The sequence below is a fragment of a genome, unplaced genomic scaffold, assembly GCF_019419815.1.
Source record: "Pyrus x bretschneideri cultivar Hongxiangsu unplaced genomic scaffold, Pyrus_bretschneideri_v1 Contig49, whole genome shotgun sequence".
Taxonomy (NCBI): Eukaryota; Viridiplantae; Streptophyta; class Magnoliopsida; order Rosales; family Rosaceae; genus Pyrus; species Pyrus x bretschneideri.
In genome coordinates this window covers 331,544-346,441 of record NW_025999786.1, presented here as the reverse complement: position 1 = coordinate 346,441, position 14,898 = coordinate 331,544, and the positions used below count along the sequence as shown (strand labels likewise).

Here is a 14,898-nt window from a genome sequence, read left to right as displayed (position 1 = left end):
TGCTTATAAACAATCGCGTTAAACAAATTCTTGGCATAAGTTTCATGCAATCATAGTAACGAATGCCTCGTCAACACTTATAGTTTTCATTGAACGTAATGATCTTTGATTGTATCTTTATTATGATGTCATGTAAGGAACTTTTGAAGAATGCTTTGGGTTGTCGTATGATGTCATCCAATTCATTAACTTAAGGAAAACTTGACGGTTAATTTAAGCGGACCTAATTAACCCGGGGTGTTGAGAAATCATAATTTATCGAAAGACCAACTGAGAATCAATCTTGTATGCAAGTGTAACATGTGTGGAGAAGAACCCCTTGGCTATTCCATCATCCATATTTTCATCTCATTCATATTTACGTTTTGCCTTTAATTACAATTTGTCCATTTAATTTAATCTCGTCCAAACACAATCCCCCCTTTACTTTATTGTCAAATTAGTTAGAAATCAATTTAGTTTGTGTTTTTAAAGCATTTTGAGTCTTTTGGTTTGTCTTAATGTTTTAACGTTTAGTTTCACATTCTTTGAGTCTAGTTTAGTGTTTTATATTGTTTTTACGTTTTTGAGTCAGTTTCCAAGAGATTAACAAGCCCTCCTAATCCCCGGTCTAGAACGATCCCTACTTATACTTATACTACAATTGACAAAAAGAGGGTTTAATTTGTGTGCGTATAAATCTCGCATCATTATATTATAAAAGCTATACAATTATGGAGCTTCATGAAGAGGAACCCGTCACCAACAAAGAGGCTGAGGAAATAGACAGAGAGCCCTCTGAATATGCTCATTTCCGGGAGCCCCACTCTTACCAGAGTCATTTTGGGGGGATAGTGAGAAAGAAAGCCTATATCTTTAATGGTTCTGGAAAGTTTTACAATAAGGAATAGGATCTAACAGAAGGTAGAGGCAATGAGTTCAGTTGGTACCATGTTGAACTTCCAAAAGAACATCAAAAGCTTTCTCAGTCTGCCCAATACCTCATTGGCGTTCTTTGCCCGCCTTTGAAACTCCAGGATATTCTCTCTTGTCAGCAATAGACCATTTTGTGGGTATGTTGATGAGGCTTTTGTCTTCAGAGTCAACTCTCCCGACCCTCCCTCCAGTGATTTCACATTTAAAATTGCCGCAAGAATTACTGAGAATTTAGTGATCACTGTGAGTTTGGGCCACGTTCCTAGATTGGGTTTCTCACCGGTGGGTCAATCTCTTCTCTCAGAGATTCCTAATGTGGAGAGCCCCTCGTATCATAGAGGAGAACAGAGGGAAAGGAAAGGGATTGTCATAAGGGTGCATGTTCTTGAGTTCTTATTGACAATGAATCACTCTGAGGAAGACAATAATCTTGTGCCAAAATCTGTCTCAAATCTTGTAGTTCATATTGTTGACACGCATGTGGATCACCTCCAAGATGTTGTGACTAAACTTGAGATAGAGTTGGATTCCGTTGAGCTTCAGATGGATAAAGGTGAGTTTCATCTACTATGTTTAACTACATCCAATAGATTTCATTTTAACGCATTCTTCTGTCTATTCATTGTTTATCCCAGCGCATATTGTTTTTCTAACAAATTTCTAGTCAATTTTGTTACCCAAAAAAAAAAATTTCTAGTCAATTTTTTTTTTTCATCCAGTGTGCAAAAAATGTTATAAAACTTACAAGTTTCATATTTCATTCCTCTTATTTCTAATCAGTACTGTTGTTCTCTATTATAAGCAATTCTAATTTCTGTTGATTTGGGATACCTTCAGTAACTGGTGGGACGTACTGTGTTGTCCTTTTAGTTAACTGATGCAATCTTGAACTGCTAAGATGTATATATTCCTTAGACACCATTTTAAACTGCTAATGTTTTCAGTAATTGTATTGTCTCCCATTTGTAATTAGGACTTTGACTTACTGTAACAAACCACTGAGGAAAGGTTAAAAAAGAATGGACATTAGGAATTGGTGAAATTCCATATACAATAACTAAAACTTCTATCCTCTGTTTTTTTTTTTTTTTTATCTGTTAATGTAGTTGCTTAAAAATGACTGATTAGGATGTATCATAGATTTATACAGTTCATAAAAGAAAAACAACAAAATAGGGTCGTATTGTGAATATCACATTTAAGAATAGGAAAACAAACGAACTCAGAAATCTTCAAACAAAAATAACCAAGATAAATAACACTAAGAATTAACATGGTTCAGCTATATGTGCCTACTTCCACAGAACTGCAACAACAATCTTCACCATATCAATAATGAGTACAACGGAATAGGATTAAGATTTGACGAAAAACCTAAAAGAACAAGAAGAAGAAATACACTCTTGATTTCATTTCTTTTCTCTCACACACACTTTACCCTTCTCTCACAACTCCTTGAGTGGTATACAACAAACGATTTTGCTCCTACTTTAAAATTAGTGCAATAGCCCTTTATTTAAACATAATAAAGGTCGTCTTCAATAAGGATTACTAATCCTAGTTGGAATCTGGTTCCAATTGAGAAACCAACTCCACTTGGAAAGCAACTTCAACTGGGTAAACAATTTAAACTGGCTAAACAACTTCAACCTGGAAAACAACTCCAATTGGAAAACAACTTCAATTAGGTAAACAATTTAATCCTCCAAGACTATAATTCCTAATGAACTTGGGACAACTCATCATGGGCTGGAAAAACCCAACAAGTCAGTTATATATCATCCTATTTCTGTAGTATATCAATCTGGCATGATGTTTATAAGTGCCATGCATGTCAACAAAGAGTTTATGATCAAATCCAAATTCCACCGGCATATAGTACCATGCATATCCTTCAAATAATGTACATAGTTAGCGCTATAATAAAATAATAAAATTATATTAAAGAAGCAGACTTCTAAAGTCTTCTATGTATATTTAGAACTTTATTTGATCAAATAATATGCATTGGTGTTCTGATTTGTAACAGGTGGGTTTGCTTTAAAGAAACAAATGCTGGATGATAGGAGATTACCCAAAATGCATCTAAATCTACAGCGGCTTCTACAGGTAGTTTGTCAATCCATCATTTTCTTAAAATGTGGAACAAAGAGGAACCAAGTAAAGCATTATTGCATATTTTGAGAGGTTATTTCTCTTTACAATGGCAAACAACCTAATCAAAGAAACTAGTGCACTACAAACTTCTTCCATTTGGATGTTTTATGCTCCTAATGTTTTGGAGCATCCCGACAATTATAAACCTGCTAATCTGATGCCCACCCCGCCTCATATTGTGCTGGAATGGTATTTCCTACCAATCCATGCCATTCTTCGTAGTATACTGACAAAGCGAGAGGTGTAGCCCCAATAACACCTGTTTTATGTCTGTTGGCTTTTCCTTTTTCTAAAGTATGTATGTCCGTAGTTTGAGTTTTCACCCTATTCACCAAGGAATATTTTGGTTGCTTCCGGTGGGTTGCTTATTAGGACAAGGGTGACTGTATTTTGCTCTTCCGTTCTTTCACTAGAGCCAATTCCATGAGTTTAAAATGCTTAATTGCACAAAATCGAGTGCAGTGACGTTCTAGGATTCATATAGTCCGACCCTGCTTAGTGGGATAAGGCTTTGTTGTTGTTGTTTGATTGTTTTTCCATCAGCAATTTTGGAGACTGGGCCTAATAGCACATAAACATCTTAGTTTGTAGACATGTGTCATATCATACATACTCCTTGATTGTTTAGAAGAATGTGAACGGGGTAGAAATTGTAACTCCTAACTGATGTAAATTCTTATTCTAGGAATGACCATGTGGGATAAACCTTCTTGATTGTCCTTTTAATTTTACTGACCTCATAGGGAGCAAGTTTTTCCTCATGTCAAAGAAAGATGTTCCTCAAAACAATGGTTTTCGAGTGAAGATATTGCCTCACTTAAAGAGCTGATCAGACAGTTAAGGAGACTAAAGGAGAATGTAGGCTTTATAGCAAATCGTGTCACGGCAATACAGACTGGTCTAGACACCTGGCAAGCTGAGCAGATAAACAGGAAACTGTATTGTCTCTCTTTCCTCTCTATAACATTCCTTCCTTTATCCATCATTACTGGAGGTAAAGTTGTTTGTTAGCATAAATTTTCATTGGCAGGTTTTTGTGAGGCATCCTTATATGTTCCACTGTAAGCACGAAGCATTTGACAACAAACCCTTGTATCCCTTGCAATGTTTAGCATGAATGTGGGGGCAGTTCCATGGACGAGACAAAAAGATCCAACGTTGAAAGATGGTTTCCGTAATGTCATGTTACTCTGTGTAGCTATGCTTCTTTTGGCACTTCTCTGCTTCAACTTTCCTGTTCTTTATACCCGAATAATTGTTTGGCACAGAAGAAGAGTCATGAAGAGGAGCTGGTCCCTCAACAGGAAGTCATTCCTAAAGAAAACCCATGGAATTGGAGTTCAAGAAAGAAGGGGCTACCTCCGCATTTGAGGAATGCATCTAGATTTGCAGTATGTCCTTTCACATTCTTTCTTGTTTTGTATTGCTTTCTAAGTTCATGGGCAATAATATCATTCTACTTTGCCCTAGATCAGAGATTTTGGTTGAGCACTTACGGACAACCAAGGGAAAAAGGTAGAGGTTTCTCATTGGAGACTAGCCTATTCTTTTGATGGTTTTGTTTCTTTACTTGGTTTATAGTTCCCCCCTTTTTTGACCTTGGAGGTCAGCTTGTAAAATGTATTCTCTTGTATCATATGTTTAATATTGTTGCAGATGGTTCTGTACGATGTACACTCAAAAGATTTAACAACTTCTTTTCAACTGTCTCATTATAATAAGCAAAATGCTCATTTCAATTATAGTGAGGAACTGGCCTTTTTCTTTCTATTTCCTCCTTTCATTCCTTTTGCTACCTCTTTCCCCATCTATCCTTCCCGTTTTAACCAATCCATTATACCTTATGGGCGTCCATCTTCTTCGACTTCTTTTGATCCGGTCTGTAGTCAGCTTTCAACACATTTTGATGCATTCTTTCAAGGGGTGTGTAGAGTTTCGAGGGTTAAGCCAGCTCAGGTGTTTACAACACCACTTTCTTCTCTCTGTCTATCTTTGTTGGCAATGTTGTTCGTGGTAATCACACAGACTTCTTTCAAGTTTTGGCCAAGGCCGGTGCGTCGTTCGTGGCTGGGCGATGAGGTATCACTTCATTTCATCTTTGCGATGCTGCTTGGTGGGAGTTGTGGCATCAATTGGGAAATCGAATTCGGTTAATCAAGAAGAACTGTTGCGACGGTGGGATGAATCTAGCACGTTCTGGTGCTTTGTATCTTTGGGCTCTTGGTTGGGCTTTTTTAAGTTAGCTTGGGTGGCCTTTTTTGTTTTGTTAATATTTTTTTGTAGGCCTTTGTCTTATAAATTACTTTTGCAATAAAATTTCTTCCTTTCTATGGAAAGGATTTATCAAAAAAAAAAGAAAAAAAACTAACTGTTATCAGCTTAATTTCCACTAATGCTTGCTGATTTTTCAACAAATTTTAGATGTTTGCGTCGAACCCCATCTGATCTCCCAACTATCCTCTTGCATGCAAACTAATGAAACCCAAATCAAGAAACAACCATTAAAACCATGTCCCAAATATTTAGTAAGTGAAAAAAAAATTAAACTTTTGTGTTTTCGAAGAGGAGAATTGAATGTATGAAAATAAGTTTTATGGGCAATTCAAAAAGGAAACTATTATTACCACTCCAAAAATCTCATTCTACACTCCTCATAAATGTATTTTTCTTTCTAATTATAGACAATTTGGAGTGCCAAATGAGATTTTTAGAGTGTTAATATCAATTCCCTTCAAAAAAAGTCATTTTACTTTTCTAAGTGCATTTTTACATTTTTTTTTTTTTAATGTCCTTACTTTTTTGCATTGGTAATGGATGAGTTAATGAGACATATTTAAGATGATATTTTTTGGTGTATACTTTCCACATATAATATAGTGTTGATAGATGAAAGCAGGAGGGAGTAAATGTGAAACTTAACCTTTGGTGGGAAGTATTGGAAACTAAAGGTCTTTGCCTAAGTTGGTCAAAGACAAAGTCTATAGAGTGCAAGTTCACTGGGAATAGAGGTCCAAATGAGGGCAAGGGGTGAAGATCAAGAAGTACCAAAGAGTGATCGCTTTCGTTATCTTAGATCTATCCAACAAAAGAACGAACAATTGGGTGAAGATCTTAACCATAGAATACAAGCTGGATGGATGAAGTAGATGAGTGTATTGAGTATGTTGTGTGACCAATGTATGCCACTAAAACTCAAGAGAAAATTTTATTGGACAACAATAAGACTAGTAATGCTTTTATGGCACAGATGTTAGTTGGTCAAGCATTAACACGTGCAAAAAAATGATTGTAATGGAGATGAGAATATTTTGTTGGATGTGTAGACACACAAGAAAATATATGATTAAGAACAAGGATATCTAAGGTAAAGTAGGAGTGGCTACAACTAAAGACAAGATGAGAAAAAAATTGGTTAAGATGGTTTAAATATGTGAACCGAAGACCTATAGATTTTCGGGTTAGAAGATGCAATTATGAGACATAGGTTGGATGCAAAATGGGTAGAGGAAGACCTAGGAAGAGTTAGAAAGAGACTCTAAGAAATGACATGAAGTACTTGGAGGTAACAGAATACTTAAAGGTGGTAACCGAGCACAATGACGTTCTAAGATTCATACGACCGACACCACTTAGCAAGATAAGACTTTATTATTATTGTTGTTGTTTGGAGTGTATGGAATCTTTTATGGATTGTTAATAATAGCTTTCCATATGTTTTGCAAATCAAAATATCAACAATATGTTGTTGGGTACTCTCCATGTCTATTCAATTTCTTTCATTTTATTTTAATTGCAAATATTTTCTATGTACGTATTTATATGACTACCCAACAAAAAGTAGATGTATTCCTTTTGATTTAGTATACATTTTTTTGCCATTTAGTACTACGGTCTAATGATATTTCTCTTTACTTGTAAGTGAGAGGTATTAGATTCAATTCTTGCTAGGCAAATTTGAATCACATTCATGCTAGCCCATTTTAAGGCTAAGCTCACTTTCCCCTCTTAACATAGATAACATCGTTTGTTTAAAAAAAAAAAAAACAAATGGAGATTTGTTGACAACAGGTTCATCTTTCAATCCTGATCTATGCGTGCCTACATGGAAAAAGACTTGGGTTGCCCTTGGAGATGTCCCCCCAAAAGTAAAGGTCTCCAATTTGCAACGATATTCCGCTTACTAGAGTTAATTTCACTAGAAGACATATCGGGGATGACTACTGTGTACTATTTAGATTTCGCATATGTGTTCTGAGATGTCGCCTCCCCTTGGTCACCCACCAAAAGGATTGAATTTATAGAATATCGAATACACTCTCTTTTTAGCCTCCGACCTTAACAACATGAACTTTGACCTCCATCCAAAAGAATAGAATTTACAGTATTTCTAACATGCAATCCATTTGAGGGCTAGGAAGGTGGTCTTGTGGACAGGGAAATGTGAAAGACAATGTATTATTGATGAGGTCTATATGTTGGTTGTAGGATTTTATTCGAGCCTCTCACTCCATTGTTGGGCCTAGAAATATCCACAGAGGAATAGGGGATGCAACCTACTCGATGAAAGCATTGGTTACCAGAGAAAGGATGCTTTGGCGGTCGAGAGGGTTACACAAAATATCTTTGTTGAGTCTTGTCACGCCTCAATCCCGATATCATCCAATCATCAAGATGGGTATGTGCTGGCCGACACCTGAAGGTAACGAAAGCCAATCTAGCATGCTTATGCTAAGAATATGTAAAACATGTATGCAAATTTTTCTGCGAAATAAAGTAAACATAATTAAAAATGCATAACTTAAACAGAACATTGGTAAGGTACTAATCATTGATAGTTAAAACATAAGAAATGCGTGAATATGTTCGGAGCATACAACTAATCAAGATTATCAACAGAAGGAATATTATAGAAAAAAGTGTGATTACAAAGAAAAGGTCCTACCCAGAGAAAAGGACTCGGAACTACCAATACGGGAATGCCTCAATGTCGGAATCATACGCCTTGTTTCTAAGTCCTGAAGGGGGTGCCAAAACAAAGGGTGAGTGGACCAGAGTTTAAAATAATAATAAGTAAAACCAATTTTCTTTTTGAACATACTAACCCTCCATTTTGAAAGCACCGAATAATACTACATGGTAGGTTTTTTTTTTTTTTTTTTAACTCTAGCATGCCATGAAAACGTTCATAAATAACATAACCATGTATTTAAATAGTGGCATCATAATCGTCCAAAGGAAAATCCGTAATGTGCTCGTAAATGATAAAGCAGTGTACTTAAAATAGGGGTATCATAGTCGACCGAAGGCAAAACCATCACCTAAGGGTGAAGATGTACGACACTAGGTTACGCTAGTGAAGAAAACATAATACATATTGCACCGACACTAGTCGTGGCTAGTAAAGCTGTCTGACACTGGTTTCGCCAGTGAAGCTGGGAGTATATCATAAATATCCTATACGCGTAACATATCACACTGAATCCATTACTTGAAGGTGAAGTTGTACGACACTAGGTTGCGCCAGTGAAGAAATATGGTAAGCCCCATCACCCGAAGGTGAAACTGTATGAAACTGGGTTGCGCTAGTGAAGAAAACATCCTGAAGTACCTCAATAAACGAAAACTGAGTCATGTAGTCGTAGACAGGGACATACTCGTGTTGTGTGTATGTGTTGTATGATTACCCACTAAGTAAGCACATAAAACATAAACCACATCTCTCATAACACATCATCGGAGCTCAAAAGCTCGAAACATCATATCATAAGATCTCAATAGTTCGAAGCATCATATCATAAAATCATGACTGTGTTCTAGCTCAAAACATCATCACCATAATCATATTCATAAATATTTCAATAAACATAAATTCAATAAAGTAGAACATTTTCATAAAACAATAAATTCAATAATCATAATTGTTTCATAAAACTTATATTCAATAAATCATAAATATTTCATAAAGTGTAAATTCAAGAATTCGTAAATGTATCATAAAACCTAAATAATTCATGAAACCATGTTTTTCACGAATGCAAGCCTAGTATTTTAATAAAATCATGCAATTTGAGAAAAGGGCCCACTCACAGATATTTCACCACCGAAAAGCCGCTTATGTTAGGGAGGATAGGGTCACCACTAACCAACGCACCTAAGCACATAAAAGAACCATTTAGTAAAACATTACTAAAACGATTGAATTTGGGAAAATGGATGGCGAATTCAAAATCTTCAACGCAAGGAATATTACAGATCCAATTCAAGGTGGGTCGAGTCAACGGTAAACGGTTTAGGATCCAATTTAGATCCAAGTTTTGGATCATGGGTCGGGTCAACGCAGTTTGAGCTAGCAGGTTGCACAACAACCACCAAATTTTCTGAGTCTCGTTCATCCTCAAATCTCAACTAAAACTAGCAATCCAATATATCAAATTGAAGCCCAAGGAATAAGGAAGATTATTATTCCTATCTCGTGGCCAGAGTTGACCAGAAAATGGCAGCAACTCACGGCATCCCTTGCCGAAAAACTGGGTTCATTACTCTAGCTATTCCTGTGCAATTCTGCCATTCAAAATACATAACCTAGATTAAAATCGAACCACAAGGTCGAAAATGAAGTGATTTTAAGTATCCCGAGGCTTACCCCAATCTGGAAGACGAGGAATCTTGCCAAAGTTCCTTCTTCGCGTTGTAGCTTAGTGGTTCGTGCGTCTCTATTCAAGTTCCAAGGATACAGGAGAGGGTTAATGCTTGGTGACATGGTTTTCTGCCATGGAAAAATGGCAATGATTGTGTGGTCTCCTCGGATTTATAGAGGAATGAGAGAGTTTGGGAGTGAAAAGAGAAAGAAAGAGATAAGGGAGAGAACGAGAGTCACGAGAGGGAGAGAGAAGGCCCACATATAGTCGTGGTGGTTTACGGTGCTCGCCAGAGAGGATGGCGAGTTAGTGGCCTTTTGGGCTTCGGCTCGACAAGGAAGAAGAAGAAGTTCGAAAGAGTGAGAAAGATAGTGAGGGGAGAGAGTTCGAGAGAGTCCAAGAGTATTGGGGGAGAGAAAGACACGGAGAAGAAGGGGAAGTGGGGTGCGGGCCCCGCGGGCCACAAAAACCCACCAAAAAATTATTAAAATAATACAAATATCCAACCATAATATCTAGAATAGTGAATTAACTACTTTGCCCCTCAACTTCGTAATTCCGTAAAATGTTTATCGTAACTCTGAATTCGATTCCGCTTGCGCCCACATGTTTGTAGTGACAAATACCACCATAATATACTAAACGAATGGGTCAAAAGTGTCACTACATGATGGTCAACGAAAGTTAATTATGAAATCCGGTTCCTGGATTTCATTATTGCAAACTACGTATTTATATTAAGGGGATTTTATATTATTTTTGGGAATTTAAATTAAATTTAGATTTTAATTAAACTAATTACGAAGTTTGAAATTTGGTCAATAACCATTACAAATTTGTAGACTTACGGGGTCACACTAAGTATAATTGGATTGAGCTCGACTCTAAGAACGTGTAGGCGAAAACTGTTCGCGAATCGGAGTTGAAACAAAGGAATTAGAGGCATTTTAATTGTTATTAAAAAAAAAAAAAAAGTAGCGAAAAGATTGGAGGTTGCCAGATAGCAGCAAGAGAGGGGGAAAATAAGAGAAGCGGGAGAGTGCCCAATCAGAAGGAAAGGAAAAAAGGGAGGAAAATGAGGGAAATGAGGGAAGAGAGAATGAAGGGAACTCGGACCCCCCTTCGGTCTATTTCCCTTTTTCAACCCAACCCGACCTAGTCCTATCCATCACCTCTGGCGATTTTTCATCGGTTTTTCCAGCGAACCACGTTATCTAACCACTTGGAAAATATTCCACAACCTTCCCTCTACTAATCTCACCCAAAAATTGACAAAATTTGGCTCAAGTTCACAAAGAACCGCACCGGTGGGTATGGTGGTACCACGCCGGCGATCGGGCATTTTTGAATGTAATAACGTCAATCTCCACAACCATTAGACTCTCCTTGAGGCCAGGAACAAAGCCCAAACAACCTTGGAGGCGGCGGAGCACCGGAGAAGTTGAATCGAAGCCACCCATTTCTAGGGTTTCCTGTGGGTTCGTGGCGATTTGAGGCTTCTTCCAGGCAAATTGTGCTTACTCAAAGGTGTGAAACTTGCTCCACTTATCAAGATCTACATTTTTGTGAAATTTGGTAATTTTTGGAAATAGTTGAATTTTCTGACGAGTCGGGGCGGCCAGCAGCGCATGGGCCAAGACCCTACTTGACCATCCTAGGCTAGTTTTGATTCCCTTATTCCATATTTGACATCCATTTAGTGAAATTCTGATGTTTTAATATAATTTCGTAGTTGGCCACCACAAGGGTCATTATATGAATTGACAATCCGACCGTTGGATTGGCACCAAACTTAAATATGTAATAGTATGTAATATTTGAGGGCCATAGGAACTGACGGATTAGGAATCCGATATACGGATCTTCCCAAATTGAAATTCTAAGTTTGTAAAATCAAACGTTGATGGCAACCTAATTCTAGCAATTGGCAGAGATCCGACCGTTAGATCATTTTGAAATTTTAGAATATTATTTTAGAAGATTAATGAGACCCTTGGGAAGTTACGGATCGGAAATCTATGGGCGAATGTTGCAGATTGACTTGTATAGGGTTGTGGACCCCACAATTGACAGAGACTTGACTTTTGGTCAATATGTTATGAGTTGATCTTAAATATTAAAATCAGTATTACTAGAGACCGTGTAGGGCTTAGTGGGCCTATATTGGTTTGTAAGTTATCCAAGATAATATATACATCGGTTTGTGTATGGGACGTCATATTGTGATATATATGTGTGTATTTATCTTCTTAATAATGTGAATGATAAGTATGATAAATGTTATGACAATGTGATCCTAGAATCCTATTGGAAGTATTCTGTGGAACTTATATGCTTGTGTGGCATATTAGTGGTGGCTATGAGAAGTTGATGGTGTAGGTGACTATGTTGTAACTCATAAGGGTTAAGTTGTGGGTAGGTTGTGTGTTGAAATTATTGCACCATGTAGCAACGGTACATGGATGGTCCTGCTTGGTATATCTGCGTTGGGGGACCATACGCATTCTAGGAGTGATCATGCTTGGTATATCCGTGTTGGGTCATCAATGCCTATGTTATTAGACTATGCATATGGTTCTGCTTGGTATATCCGCGTTGAGGGACCATACACATTCTAGGAGTGATCATGCTTGGTATATCCGTGTTGGTTGATCACTACCTAGAGTTATAGTATACAATCCTACTTCATATATCCACGTTGGGGGACTGTTAGGAGTGATCATGCTTGGTATATCTACGTTGGGTGATCACTGCCTATGTTATTAGACTATGCATATGGTTTTGTTTGGTATATCTGCGTAAGGGGGACCATACGCATTCTAGGAGTGATCATGCTTGGTATATCCACATTGGGTGATCACTGCCTATGTTATTAGACTATGCATATGGTTCTGCTTGGTACATCCGCGTTGGGGGACCATACGCATTCTAAGAGTGATCATGCTTAGTATATCCGCATTGGTTGATCACTACGTAGAGTTATAGGATCCAGTCCTGCTTGGTATATCTGCATGGGGGGACTGTTAGGGGCGATCATGCTTGGTATATCCACATTGGGTGATCACTGCCTATATTATTAGACTATACATATGGTTCTATTTGGTTATCTGCGTAAGGGGACCATACGCATTCTAGGAGTGATCATGCTTGGTATATCCAAGTAGAGCTATATGATACAGTCCTGCTTGGTATATCCGTGTTAGGGGACTGTTAGGGGTGATCATGGTTAGTATATCCGCGTTAGGTGATCACTGGCTATGTTATTAGACTATGCATATGCTTTTGCTTGGTATATCCGCGTTGGGGGACCATACGCATACTAGGAGTAATGAGGATTGGTTGTACTTGGAACATTTCAGTAGGTGCCATATTTTAGTTGGATTCCGTTAAGTGGTCCGAAATCCTTGTTCTTGCTCATTTTCATAAGGTTAGTACGACCCTAGATTCGAGTGAATGGGAGTAACCACAGTAGACCTTGTGAATATAAATGGAATTCACCATGTTATTGCTTATAATCCAAGTGGGGATTTATGTAGAATTCTTTAATTAAATTCGTGAAATGATATGTTATTTCATTGATTGATTAATGTAGTTAGACGTTAATATTCTGCATCTTTGATTTATGGATTTGATTTATTGACGTGATTGTGGAGTGTTGTTGGATATGATTGTTATTATTATGAATAGATTAGTAGATTAATGTGGCATGAGAATAATATTGTGCTTCATTGGTTCTTTGATGTGTTATATGTTGTGGATTGAGGTACCATGATGAAAACATAGTGATTTATATGATAGATGGAAAGGAAATCTTGAATGTCATATGGGTTTGTTATGTAGCTCTAGACCTAGTAATCTCAGGCTTGTCAAGTTCTAATAAATGATTGAGAAATGCTATGCTTTTCTGCTTGAACGTATTGTGATAAACACCAGAGTGTAGTGAAAGGATGAACTACAAATGGCTTGATCCCTATTTAGGGTACATAGGCCGTCTAACGGGGAGGTTAGATGTAGTCATAAAGTATACGAAAAATTATTACGCAGTTGGATCTCGAGTTGTGCTTTGTCCATATCCTAGAGGCAGGGTATGATAGAGATATGGGTATTTGGTGACATCACATATCGATCATGGACGTATGTCGGGATCAAGGCATGACATCAACACTCTTGCTTCTAGGGCATTTTGGTCATTTCACACTTTTAATATTAAAATCTGTAAAATCAAGGACAGGTCCTAACAAGTCTGAGTCACTTCAGATCATTACGACTTTGAAGGAACAATTCACCAACTTTCCTCAATCATAGTCTATTATCGTTGCTTTAAAAATAAAAAATAAAAATAAATAAAAAAAATTATTCACTGAAGCTTTATGATTTGGAATGTTACTATCGTAAAGACATGTCATATCTTGAGAACAAGTGCAGTACAAAAATGAACACCGTAATAGGACGTAAACTTGTCTTAATTAAAAAAAAAAAAATCAAGTTCTTGATTGAATTGTATTTTCAAGTTTTATTTAATATTGGTTGATCATGTTATGTGCATTCTTTCAATTGTATATTTACTTGCATAATAATTCTTGAATTTTCTACATGATTTATATAACAATGGAACCCTAATTTTTCGAACAATTACACAAAATTCATTTCGACTATGAAGAATAAGATTCAAATTTAAATGCGAAGCACACTAATGTCAAGTAGGTTGGAAATCTAAAAGCACATCTAGTTGGAAAATCCGGATTGCAGGTCCAGAAAGCTTCCTTTTCCCATTCCCACTAAAGTATGCAGTCACATGACCAAAGGAAAAGTCGGATCAGACTTCCTCCTTGGCCACGTAGCAACCGTTTTTCTTTTTTTTCTTTTCTAGTACGTTAAGATTTTTATATTAAAAAATAGAAGTTTGGCAAAACTACCTAATGAACAACTTAATTTGATTTCAAATTTATCATCTACAAGATTCCAACCAAAAAACCCCTCTTCTTCAACTAAAAAGAAATAACACGTAGTACTGGATGGCAAACGTAGCAAACATATTAACCAAATCACTTAACCTGAGTCATTTCGCCAATAAAAACCACAAATGACAAAAACACCTCAACGGCACCGTTTCATGTAAGTTGAGGATCCAGAACCTTCCACACGCATCCTCCGCTCATTTTCCGCCTCATAAAGCAACACTCGCTTC

At 37.1% G+C, this 14,898-nt stretch overlaps 1 pseudogene; it reads left to right on the top strand.

Annotated features, from left to right (window-relative positions):
- The first annotated feature begins 713 nt into the window (after positions 1-713).
- LOC103956115 lies at positions 714-4,443 on the top strand (annotated as a pseudogene).
- Positions 4,444-14,898: the final 10,455 nt, after the last annotated feature.